General features: G+C 46.3%; 1 pseudogene; it reads right to left on the minus strand.

Moving 5' to 3' along the window:
• Positions 1-7,312: 7,312 nt before the first annotated feature.
• The window catches only part of LOC130033627 (tubulin alpha-1C chain-like), a 126,649-nt pseudogene continuing 120,126 nt past the window's right edge, over positions 7,313-13,835 (minus strand).

Here is a 13,835-nt window from a genome sequence, read left to right on the forward strand (position 1 = left end):
CATTTCTGCACTCTCTATATTCAGGTTTCCATTAGATTTATAGAAGCATTAAGGAAAAAAATATCCAGAAAGTATCAAGTTAGCAAAATGATCTTGGCAAGTTTCTTTAATAGCGTGGATAGAGACACTTTGTATGGACTTTGCTGTGCATAGAAATACTTTTGCTAGCTCTTTGAGATGATCTATGGGCCCCATGGATCAAATATTTCACAAATGGTGGGCAACATGAGAGCTTCTCCAATATCCACCCCCATCTCAGTAGGCAATTCCACAAAACTATGATTACTAGTAATAAAGGGCAGTTACATACCTGGTTCCACTGCCCTCAATTCATCAGTAGTTGGGGGAGAAAAAAAGGTCAAACTTTTGCTTGGAATCAGTAAAATTTCAACAATCTCATATTCAACAGAATGTTAAACACTATTGACATCTGTCCAAAATGCCAAGCAAGGCCACAGTATGACCAGTCTAGTTTACTGCCTGTTAGCTTCATTTATGCTGCCGTTCTGGGATGGTCCACATGCTGCATTTTATTTACTTAATTATATATTTTTGTTTGGGGAACACCTGGCAGTTCTTAAGGGTCACTCCAAGTGGTGTGCGGACCCCATTTGGGATGCCAGGGATGGAACTCAGGTCGACCAAGTTCACGAGAGGTGCCAATGTACTGTACTATCTCTCTGTGTTTAAAGTTTTGTTCTGAAACTGCCTCCTGGGTTTTCCTTGTAAGCGAGAGTCCATACTCGTGTGTTGTCAAGGGGTAGAGCCTTTACTGAAAGTGCTCTCTGATGTTCTTACCAGCCTTTGCTCCTGTTCCAGCGTCTCTTCAACTCTCTGGGCTGCTGCTTGGCCAGTATCTCTCTGCATCTTCAGGGCTGGCTTGGGATTCACTGCTTTCACCCCATCTTGACTGATGACTTCCCAGAGAAATTCATTGTCCCATGCCCCACCCACTCCCTGTCTGCCTATTTTACTTTGAATGAACCCCTTTTCATTTTTTCTGATGGACTTTGTGTGAGAGCATTGGTTCATTGTTTGCCCAGTACAAGACCAGGGGACTTCTCCTTACTGCCTTCTTGCCCTCTACTGTGTGACCCACAACTCCAGCATCTGCCTCTCCGCCCCTTTATGTGAGCCCATCCTCCTTGAGACACAGTTTCACCTGGGTGGGCATAATGATTCTCTCCACATCTCGAGTCTTCTGGCCCTTTAAGGCTTCTTGCAGGGATGGAAGTGACATCACAGTGGGGCCTTCCTGGTGCTTCTATTCCTGGAAACGAGGTGTGGGTAAAGGACAGAGTAGAACCCCTGTGAAGAAGTGGGAATCTGAAGGCCAATTCTGTGGCACGATAGGGGTGGCCTCCTGTGTATGCCTGGTACCTCCGCATCTTCACACTGTGCTGAGGGTTCCCGCTAGCTTGGGTGGGCGCTTTCGCACTTGTGTTTCACTTGTTCCTCAATATCCAGGTGGTTCCTGATGTATGTCAGAGCTTGGGGGGTGCTGTGGGGGTTGTTCTGGGGCGCAGGCTTGAGGGTGTGAGTGCGTGATCCTGGGGAGCTCCTGCAGCCACAATGCCTCCAGCTCTAAAATGGGTCTGCGATGGGTGGGTGCAGGTCAGTGTGGGGATTGCAGGTCTTTAGGTTGAGGGACCTGATGAGGGCCGGGGCTTGGCCATCCCGACCCTCCCAGGTGACTCAGCAGTTTCACTGTTGTAGAATCTCTATATTCACTTTGAGGGGCAGAGCTGCAGCCCCCCCTCACCCAACCAATGGCAAGAGACCCTGTTCCCATCGGCTTTTTCACTGGCTGCCTGGTGAGACGAGGCCATTCGAGGCTGTGGATCTGCAGGTACCTGGAGTTTGTCAATGGTAGCTTCCTTTTGCTGATATTTTTGGCGTGGAGAATGGGGGCTCTACATGCCTGGAGATACCTTGTGGTTTTTAATCTGGCTCTGGATTTAGGTATTATTCCTGGAGTGCTCTGGGGGCCATCAGGATGTAGAGCAGTGCTTGCTTTCAGCAAGACAAGCATCATACCAGCTTTACTGTCTGTCCGAACAGCAATTTCTGCTTCCATATCAAGTTGCAAAGCCCTGTCTAGACCCTTGTCTATCAAGGTAAGTACTTGGAATAAAGGTTGTGTGTGTGTGTCTGTCTGTAGAATCTTTGGGGTTTTTTTTAAGAGGAGATGGGATACCCCAGTGATAGAGCCACATTCTGTGCTATCTTTGCTGGGGGCAGCCCTCGTACCGGCCTGCAGGTGGCGCTGATGTGTGTGAGCTCCTGGCCTTGGAGTCAGCCCATGGCTGGGCCTGTGAGAACTTTCTATGGGACCCAGGGAGGAGTCCCCAGGCCAAGGCAGGGTTGAGTTTTCTCCCTTGTAGCCAGGCCCAGACCTTCTGTTGGGAAAGGCAGCACAGATGCCAACCCATTTTGCTTCTCCTGGGGAAACAGAAGCATCTGACATTGTTCCCAAGGCGGGTCTGTGAGCCAGTGCCTAAGGGTATGGCTGGTCAGAGCTGGGGGTGCTCACAGCTCTGACTTCTCCAGGTCTCTGGTACTCAGGAAAAACAGAGGCAGGAGAAGATGGTGACATGCCATCTGACACACCATACCCAGTTGGACAAGAGTAACAAGATGAGGTGATGCAGTGACAGAAGTGCTCAGGCTTCCTGGGCCAAATGTCTCTGAGTTGTTTCAGGAAGGATCCTGTGATGTGCCTCCTGGTCGGAGTGCCAGGTTCTCTGCGGTTTGAGGCGATGTTTGTGTCAGTTTTGTTGCATTTGGCTTTTGGACCACACCCAGCTCAAAGAGTACTTGTACCTCAGTGCTCAGGGATCACTCCTGAAAGATCTCAGGGACCATATGGGTTGCTGGGAGTCGTAGGCTTGTGTCTGGGTATTTTGTTTTGTTTGGAGTGCTAAACCCAGTGATTCTGGGGATTATACTCTCGGCTCTGCACTCTGGCATTGTACCTGACAGTGCTTAGGGAACCCTATGGGTTGGTGGGGATCACCAGCCCTACTCTCTGTTTCCAACCTGCTGTCCTGTTACATAATCCTGCTGTTTTGTTTCCTTTTATGTTTATTTTTGTGCCAAAGGGGAAATACACAGGGTTTCATCTTGGTTCTGTGCTCCAGATTCCTACCGATGTGTATCACGGGCCCCCTGGGGTCTGCTGGCTAATTTGCACCCTGGCAGCTACAGTGACTCAGGTCCCAGGACATGCATTTCTCTTATTTTGTCCTTCATGCTCTGGAGAGACTTGCCTGCTCTGTCACACATTCCGCTTTCACTCGCTGGTCTGTTTGCAGTTCTGGGCATGTGGTGGTCCAAGAGAGCCGGAACAATGGATCTCTTGGGCTGGCAGAGCTGTTGGGCTGAAGACACTTTTGCTGCTTTGAGAGGCATTTGGGGTGGCCCTGAACCATGATGAGAGTCCTCCAGGCACATATGTGCATGCATAGTCGATGGCTGGACATTGAGTGTCCCTTTCTCCCTAGAACATGGGCTGTGGGGTGCAGGGAGTATATGTTTAGTGTTTTGGGCTGAAAGCAGGGTCACTCATTTGGGTCCCATTGGTTCTGTGCACAGTTGTTACTCTACAGTGCTCACAGGAGCAGTATTTGGGATGCCCTGGGGTCAGGAGCAAGACCGCCACCTTCAGGAACCTTCTAGTGGAGCATACTCAGATTTTAGCAGATGCATCTGTCTAGAGAGATGTTGGGACCTGTCAGCCAGGAGTGTACATGGAGACTGGTTGCTCCTAAGGGAACAGAATCTTAGTCCCTCTAGGGCTCTTTGGTCCTGGCTTCTCAGCCCAGGAAACAGGGTAGGAATAGACCTTGACTATCGCTCCCCTGTGTGTGTTGGCTCAGGACTTGGTGACCTTCCCTGATGTGGCTGTGAGCTTCATCCCACAGGATGCTGTACACATGATGCTGTAGACCTAACAGCACCTGCGGGCCATCGGTGTGAGCAGTGTGGGGCCAACCATGTCTGGACAGACCGCATGGGCTCCCTGTGCCAGGCCATGGCTGTGTATCCAACAGTAGCTGGGACTGTGACAGGCCAGGATGTTGGACGGTCGTGCAGTAGCTGTTCATCTAGTTCCTTCCCTGCTTTTCTTTTTGGTGCTCACCTTTTGATGCTCGGGGCTTACTCTAGCTCTGTCTATAGGAATCACTCTCTGTGGGTTTGTGGGAGTCTGTGGAGTTTTGGGAATCGACCCAGGTCGGCCCCATGCACGGCAAGCTCCCTACGTGCTGTGCCATCACTCAGATCCCTCTAAATAGTTCATGCCATTGCAAAGTTCGCTTCTCAGTTTATTTCTTACGCTACATATTACTTCTATATATTTTTTATTGCTTTTTGGGTCACACCTGATTCTGCAAGGCAAACACCCTACCCTCTGTGCTATCTCTCCAGCCCCAAGGTTTTGGTTTTGGTTTTATCTGGGGGCACAACTGCAATCCTCCTAACTGTGCTGAAGGATCACTCCTGGGAGTGCTCAGCGGCCATGGGGTGCTGAGGATTGAACACATTTGCCAGCTTAAAAGGTTGCTGCTGTTAGAAAAGATGAAGTCATGAAATTTACATACAAGTGGTACAATATGGAAAGTATCATGCTAAGCGAAATGAGTCAGAAAGAGAGGGATAGACATAGAAAGATTGCATTCATCTGGGGGATATAAAGTAACAAAGTATGAGATTAATACCCAAGAATAGCTGAGATCAGCACCAGGAGGATTACTCCATAGCTTAGAGGCCAGCCGGGCATTCTAGGGGAAAGGGCAGCTCAGATAGAGAAGGGAACACCAAATAAAGGGTGTTTGGAGGATCCTCCCAGGAGGGGAGATGCATGTCGAAAGTAGACTATGGACTGAACATGTTTGCCACTCAATGCCTCTTTTGCAGACCACAACACCTAAAAGGAGAGAGAGAACACAGGGGATTGCCCTGCCACAGAGACAGGGGGGATGGGGGGATGGGGGTGGGAGGGATATTATCCATGGTGGTGGAAAATGGGCACTGGTGGAGGGATGGGTATCTGATCATTGTATAATTGAAACCAAAGCACAAAAAATTGTAAATCTACAACTTTTTAAAAAAAATAAAATAAAATAAAGGGGAAAAAAAAAAGGTTGCTGCTTTACTCCTCCTACTTTTGCATTTGTTCCTCAAGTTCAAATTCTTTGTTTTGCTTTGGGGTTACACATGTAAGTACTCAAATTATTCCCGGCTGTGTATTAAGTTATTCATGCTGTAGTCTGGGACCATGTGTGCTGCTGGGTATCAAACCTGTATGTGTGTGCAGCGTCCATGTCCTACCACTGTAATGTCTCTTCCACCACAGTTCATTTATTTCTTAGGATCTCACTCCATCAGACACTGCTCTATTTTAGTGCTCGGGATCACTTCCAGTGGTTCTTGGTTCATCAAGACTCAGGGTTTGCCTCTGGACTATGCAGTGAGGAATCATAGCTGACGGCTTTAGGGACCCTATGGAATGTCAGAATCAAACCTTTATTGGCTGTGAGCAAGGCAAGTGCCCCACATGCTGTGCTGTCTCTCTGAATCCTTTTCTGTTTACTTTTAAAAACAATTGCAGGCTTTGGCTATCTTTGTCAATTTTGGGGTTTGTTAAGCTTTTGAGTTTACTGCACTTAGGCATCACTTCAAGTGTGCTGATGACATATCTTGTGGTGCTGGGACTAGAGTGCCAGTACAGTGGGTATGGTGATTGTCTTGCAAGCAGTGGACATGGGTTCTATTCCCAGCATCCTATGTGGTCCCTGAGCTTCAGCAGAAGTGATTCCTGAGTACACAGTCAGGAGGAAGCCTTGAGCATCCCCAGGTGTGGATCCCAAACCAGACAAAAACTAAACTACAAATTGTGATGTGATCAAACTCCTCTAGGCTGTGTGCAAGATTGGGGCTATACTATCTCTGGTATTTTCTGGGGCCCCATATTTCACTCTCAAACTAAAAGCTAGATCTTAGCGCTTGGATAACCACAGATCTGTGGCATTTCAGAAGTGCAGATTCTGTTGATGCCTTCCCACTAATTTACTCTGTTTTTATAGAGACACATGGGGTTTACTTGTCACCTTTTTCTTCTGACCAATCCATGCTCCATCTCTGTAGGGTTCAGGGCATTTGGAGTTGAAGCCTGCAGTGATCTCCTGGCTGGAAGGAGGAGCCCTGAGGCCATGGAGGAAAGGTGTGCATGCAGGTGGATTTCTGAGGACCCTACCTGTCCCAGGGCCTAGGCAGTGTGTGGGTGTCCTAGGCGCATGTGAAATGAGCTGCTGACTGTGGGGGCCTCGGGCACCTGGATCAAGGTTTCTGTACAGTGCTCACACTGCCCTTCGCTCCTCTGGACTCTCCATCACGGATTGATCCTGTGCTTTATTTTCTTGGTTTGACATTATTTTTCCTCATCTGCCAGTCCATGAGATTCACGCTCCTTGTTCCCTCCACCTTCTGTGCCTTACACCGGCATTGCAAAGCCTATAATGTTGCTGTACCTGCAAAATATTTTTTGCCTTTTTTGTTTAGTGAATGAGTGAGCCCATAATAAAGCTATTTTGACTCTGAGTAATAATAAAGCAGGGAATGTGCTTGGCCTGCACACTGCCGATCCGGTTCAGTAACCAGCATTTCCTATAGGTCCCCGAGCATCACTGAAACTCTTCAAAAAACAAAACCCAAAAAGCTCTTGTAGGATTGCCAAGCTTCTCACAGTGATCCTCCTAAGGGATCTTCCCATTGCTCTCAGATCTTTGGACTATGAGAACCATAGAGTTGTCCTCCACCTGCACTGCCTCATTCAAGGATGTTCCATTGGATGAATTCTTACATTGCATATTGAGTTTGGTTTCAGAACTCAAAGCATGGCTTCAAGATTTGGCCTCTCAATAATTTGATTTAGGGACACAGTTACTGAGTATGAGTGAGCTGGTAAGATTTGCATATTTGGAATCAATATTATTATGCCAATGAAGAAGGCCAGTGGACCAGCATGTTATTTTTTAAGGTGCAGGGCTGGCCATGGCTGGGAAGAAATCCAGAATCCAATTCTTGGGGGTAGTGTGTATTCAAAAAACAGATACGAATACTGCGGCACCTCTCGCCACCTGTGTTCAGTGGTCTCACACTGCTTCCCCCACCCTGAATGGCCACTGGTCATGGGTCCACAAAGGAGGAAACAAGGACTGGGCTGGTTGGTATCAGTTACAGTTTATCTCATCTCCATTCTCTTTTGATTTTTCCTTCCCTCGATTCTCTCCTATTCTCTCTCTATTCTCCTTTATCCTCCTCCCAATTCTCCTGGATTCCTCCTGGAATCATTCTTCACTACTCTCCTCAATTCTCTTCTCCATTCTCCCTTATTCTCCCCTTGGATTCTCCTTCTAAAATTCTCCTGGATTCTTGTCCCCTTGCCCACTCTTTCAGCCTCTTCCTCCTGATTCTTCCTCTTGGATTCCCCTGTTCTTCTCTCGGGTTCCTCCCTGATCCCTCCTCCAATCTGCTCCCTGCCCACTCTTACAGCCTTATTTATATCGTAAGTCAAAGCCTTGGAAACATCATAAAATTCATACTTGATAACTCGATCCCCTAATAAGAGTTTACAATGTCAAAACAGGCCCCCTTGGTAAAGCCTATTTTGTTTGTACCAGAGTGTTGGGTGTGCTACGAAAGTACAGCCAGGAAGGAAATAATCCTGATAGTGTGTGACAAGTTCCTGTGATGTCAGTCTGTATGGGAAAGTCTATGCCTGTGTCCTGGCATTTGGATTTCACGTGTATGTTAACTTGTACTTTCTGGATCTTCTGGTGATAGCCAGGAGGAATGTAAATAAATAAAAAGGCAAAACAGATGCCCCTTGCTCAGGGCTGTCAAGGCTCACCACTGTCTCGTTCTCTTCTCTAACTCGGCTGGACTTTTTTTTTTTTTTTCATTTTGGTCAAACCCAGAAATACTTTTTTTCTTTTATTAGTGAAACACCATGAGGTACAGTTGTAGACTTACAAATTTTTGTGCTTAGGGTTCAGTTATACAATGATCAAGAACCCATCCCTCCACCAGTGCCCATTCTCCACCCCCACCAATCCCAGTATTCCTCCGACCCCCCACCCCCCATCTCACCTGCCTCTGTGGCAGGGCACTCCCTTGTGTTCTCTCTCTCTTTTGGGTGCTGTGGTTTACAAAAGAGGCATTGCGTGGCAATCATGTTTGGTCTATAGTCTACTTTCAGCATGCATCTCCCATCCTAGGAGGATCTTGCCAGCACCCTTTATTTGGTGCTCCCTTCTTTATCTGAGCTGCCTTTACCCCTAGAGTGTGTGACTGGCCTCCAAGCCATGGAGTAAACCTCTTGGTATTTATCACAGCTATTCTTGGGTGTTAGTCTCCTATTTTGTTACTTCATGTTTCCCAGATGAATGCAATATTTCTATGTCTGTCCCTCTCTTTCTGGCTCATTTCGCTTAGCATGATATTTTCCATGTAGTATCACTTGTATGTAAATTTCATGACTTCATCTTTTCTAACAGCTACATAGTACTCCATTGTGTAGATGTACCAAAGTTTCTTTAACCAGTCATCTGTTCTCAGGCACTCAGGTTTTTTCCAGATTCTAGCTATTGTAAACAGTGCTGCAATGAACAAACAAGTGCAGATGTCGCTTCGACTATACATTTTTGCCTCTCCGGGGTATATTCCAAGGAGTGGTATTGCTGGGTCAAGTGAGAGCTCAATTTCTAGTTTTTTGAGAATCATCCATACTGTATTCCAAAAGGGTTGAACCAGTCTGCATTCCCACCAGCAGTGAAGGAGGGTCCCTTTCTCACCACATCTGTGCCAGCACCGGTTGCTTTTGTTCTTTTGGATGTGGGCCAGTCTCTGTGGTGTGAAATAATATCTCATTGTTGTTTTGATTTGCATCTCCCTGATGATTAATGATGTAGAGCATTTTCTCATGTGCCTTTTAGCCATTCTGATTTCTTCTTTGAGAAAGTTTCTGTTCATTTTGTCGCCCCATTTTTTGATGGGGTTGGATGTTTTCTTCTTGTGGAGTTCAACCAGTACTTTGTAAATCCTTGATATCAACCCCTTGTCGGATGTGTATTTGGCAAATATTCTTTCCCATTCTGTAGACTGTCTAAGTAGAAAAGGAACAAATCAAACTCTCACTATTTGCAGATGATATGATACTATACTTAGAGAACCCTAAAACCTCTACCAAGAAACTCCTAGAAACGATAGACTTGTATAGTAAAGTTGCAGGCTATAAAATTAATACCCAAAAATCCATGGCTTTCCTATACACAAATAGTGAGAGAGAAGAAAATGACATGAAGAAAACAATCCCATTCACAATTGTATGCCAGAAAATCAACTACCTAGGAATTAGCTTAACTAAGGAAGTAAAGAACCTGTTCAAAGAAAACTACAAAACGCTGCTTCAGGAAATAAAAGAGGATGCGAGGAAATGGAAAAATATTCCCTGTTCATGTTTTGGGAGAATTAACATTGTCAAAATGGCAATACTTCCCAAAGCACTGTACAAATTCAATGTGATCCCTATTATGATACCCATGATATTCTTCAAAGAAATGGAGCAAACACTCCTGAAATTTATATGCCCCCACGAACAAGCAAACAACAATAAACCCCCACGAATAGCTAGAGCAATCCTTGGGAAAAAGAAAATGGGAGGAATCAACTTCCCTAACTTCAAACTCTATTAAAAAGCAGTAATAATTAAAACAGCATGGTACTGGAACAAAGGCAGAGCTGCAGACCTATAGAACAAGGTTGAATATACTGACATCTCCCTCAAACATATGATCATCTAATCTTTGATAAAGGAGCAAGAAATGTGAAGTGGATTAAGGAAAGCCTTTTTAACAAATGGTGCTGGCAAAACTGGACGGCTACATGCAAAAAACTGGGCTCAGATCTCTGCCTAACACCATGTACAAAAGTAAGATCAAAATGGATTAAATATCTCAACATCAGACCGGAATCCATAAGGCACATTGAAGACAAAGTTGGCAAAACCCTCCATGACATTGAAGCTAATGGTATCTTCAAAGATGCCATGTCACTGGCCAAGCAAGTGAAAATAGGGATAGACAAATGAGACTATCTTAAACTAAGAAATTTCTGCACCTCAAAAGAAATAGTGACCAAAACACACCCAGAGATACATAGGGGTTACTCCCGCTTCCTCAGTCAGGAATTACTCCTGCCTTGGGGACCATCAGAGATGGTGGGATTGAACCCCGGGCTGGCTGCGTGCAAGGCAGAAGCCTTCCCTGCTGGACTATCACTCCAGCCCCTGTGGGTTCGCTTTGAGACCCTGGGTTTTGGTGGATTATGGCAGAGAAACAGCCACACCTTCATTCTTCAAATTCTCCTGACTCATGTTCTGGGGAGTCACAAGCAGCTGAGCCCACTCCTGCTCTGAGCTCAGGCATCTGTACCTCAGGATCCTTATGGGGTGCTGTGGTTGGAATCCAGGTCTGCCGTGTGTGACCAGCTCCTTCCCTCCTGTGTCATATCTGCCTTCCTTGTGTTCAGGTACTGATTAGCATTGTGGAAATATAAAGGATAAATATTTTTGAAAGTCTTATTTTAGCAAAATGGCACTGGCAAGTTTCATTAATGGAATGAAATGATGAGTTTGTTTTTTAATTTAAAAAATTTTTCTGTCTTTTTGGGTCACACTGAGACATTCTAAGAGATTGTTCCTGGTGGTGCTCTGGGATCCTGTTAAACCTGGTGGAAGACAAATATCCTACCTGCTGTCCTATCCCTTTGGTACCTATTGGAAACTTGTTTAAATGAACTTCACAGTGCATAGAAAGACATTTGAAAGGATGGAAGGGGCCCCTTGTATCAAATGTCTGACAGTGTGGGGAATATGGGTTGTTTCCCCAACCTCCCGACATCCCAGCACTCCCCAAGCTTCCCACATCCCAGCAGGCTGCTGCGTTTACCTGTGATTACTTAAAAGGTTGATCACATTCCTGGATCCCACCCATCAGTTCAATAATATCAGATAAAAAAATAAGTATTATAATTGGAATTAGCAAAGTCCCATCTAGTCACTAGAATGATAAAAATGATTCAGATCTTTTTAAAGGCCAAAAAGTCTCCATGGTGAACTGTATGGTTTGTTGCCCATTAGCCTCCATTCTTCGGGTTGGAATATACTCTAGGTTTTTATATGTACATAAATGTACATAAATATAAGTAACGTCTCCATTGGAGACTTTGTTGTTACTGTGTCTATGTAATTCATATTATATATTTATATATTATGTATAACACACAAATACTCTCTATATATTTGTTGTTGGTGCACACCTGGCAGTGCTCAGGGATTACTCATGGATTTGTACTTGTTTGTTGCTCAGGGGGCCATTTGAAATTCTGAGGATTGACCCCAGATTGACCACATGCACGGTAAGCACCCAACCCCTATTACATACTTTGGAATTGAAATTGTATTTCTGAAACTGCCTCCTGTGGTTTTCTTAGTAGGCAAGAGTCCACTGGTCGTGCATTTTCAAGAGGTAGCGTGTTGGCCGGACAGTGCTCTCTGATGTTCTTACCAGCCATTTCCCCTTTCCAGTGTCTGTCCAGCTCTCTGGGCTGCTGCTAAGCCAGTTCCTCTCTGCATCTCCACGGCTGTCTTCGGAGTCACTGCTTTCGCCCCATCTTGATTAGTTCCCCGGGAAACTCAATGTCAGGTGCCTTGTACCAACCTGCCTGATTTACCTTGAATTTACCCACATGTGTTTTTCCTGATGGACTGTGTCAGAGCATTGGTTCAATGTTTGACTGACCAGTACAGGATCAGGGGTCTTCTTTTTATTCCCAGTCCCCCACTATGTGAGAAACCACTCCAGCAGCTGCCTCTCTAGTCCTTTATCAGTCCATCCCCCTTGCAGCATGGATTCACCTGTGTGGGCAAGGAACGTCTCTGTAGACCATGGCCCTTTAAGGCTCCTGGCAGAAGCACAAGTGCTGTCATAGACGGCATAGAATCATAGAATCCTTTCTATTCTAGCTGTGGTTGACTGGCTCAGGCCGCCATTGGTCTCGTGGATAGAGGAGGAATTGGAGGCCCTGCATGACAGGGGGACTGTTAAGGCCGATTTTGTGGCAGGACGCAAGCGGCCTCCCATGAGCGCCTTGCGCCTCTGCATATCCACACTGTGAGCAGTGGGGCCACGCCAACTTTCGGGGTGGGTTCACGCTTGTTTTTCACTCATTCCCCATATCCAGGCGGTTTCTGACATGCAACAAAGGATTTGGGGGGACCCAGAGGCTTTGGGCGGTGCAATGGGGGCTGTGTGGGAGTGCAGGGGTCTCGGGTGTGCGCGAATGATCGATCGTTGGGGTCCCTTTGGTCATAATTGCCGCCAGCTCCGGAAAGGGTCAGAGGCGGGTGAGTGAGGCGCTGCAGGACCTGCCGAGGGCTTAGCCCTCCCCAACCTGCCAACACGGACTGCACTAGGCCCTGTCCGGGAGCCTTTGGCCCTGGCATCACTAGTGTAGAACCTTCAGATTCACTTGGAAGGGCAGGTCCCAGCCTCCCTACAGCAGGAGACCCAGTTGTCTTCTGTCCTTTGATTGACTGCAGTGATGGGGCGTGGTCATCTGGTGGCTTGGGACCTGGGGTGGGTGGGGTTTACTTTTTCATTATTATTATTTTGGTTGGACTGTGTACCATATCTGGAGATGCTCAGGGTTTACTTTCAGCTCTGCACTCAGGAATTCCTGCTGGTGGTACTCGGGAACCATTGGGATGCCGGGGATGATCTGGGTTGCCTGCATGCAAGGCAAGGTCCCTACCTGCTTTGCTGTCTTTCGTCCCAAATTTTGTGTTTTTTCCCCCCTAGGTCAAATATTTATGCTTCCTAAGGTCCAGTCGCAAAGCACCCCACACATGGAATCCCTCCCTGACCAGATGACCGTCAGCTGTTGGGGTGAGTACTGGGGCTAAAGTTTTGAGTTTTTTTGTTTAGTTTTTCTTAATTTTTCTTAGTGAAACACCATGAGGTACAGTTGTAGACTTACAAATTTTTGTGCTTGGGTTTCAGTTATATAATAACCGAGTACCCATTCCTCCACCAGTGCCATTCTCCACCACCACTAATCCCAGTATCCCTCCCACCCCCCATCCCCCATCCCACCCTGCCTCTGTGGCAGGCACTCCCCCCTGTTCTCTCTCTCCTTTTGGGTGCCATTAGTTTTTTTTTTTTAAAAGAAATAGTTGATTTCCGGTGTGGGTGTTGTTGTTGGAGAAGCTTTGCTGGTGGTCACTCCTGATCTTTTGGAAATAATTCACTTAGAAAGGGCCAGATCAATAGTACAGCAAGTAGGGTGCTTGCCTTGCAAGCAGCCAACCCAGGTTCGATCTACGTCTGGTATTCCATATTGTCCCTGAGCCCCACTAGGACTGAGCCCTGACATCAGAGCTGCAATAACCACTGAGCACTGCTAGTTGTGGTCCAAAATCAAGACACATACACACACACAGAGTATGTGAGAGCAATGAAAGAGAGCCGTAGTATTCAGGAGAAAACACAGATTTCTGCAGTATGCAAAAAAAAAAAAAAGAAACAGAAAAGAGGGCTTAAGGATCCTCATTAAATGTTTCACTCTAGAATATGTGTTTACATACGAGTGTTGGATATTCACCCAAAGTGTTTTAGGCTTGATCAATGAATTGCCACTTTTCTTCTCCCCTAGAGAAGTGCTCTTATGAGTACTCCCAATCCCCTGAGTTTATATTTAACTCATAAAGTAAAATC

This window comes from Sorex fumeus, unplaced genomic scaffold (assembly GCF_029834395.1).
Source record: "Sorex fumeus unplaced genomic scaffold, SorFum_2.1 ptg000054l, whole genome shotgun sequence".
In the NCBI taxonomy this organism is placed as follows: domain Eukaryota; kingdom Metazoa; phylum Chordata; class Mammalia; order Eulipotyphla; family Soricidae; genus Sorex; species Sorex fumeus.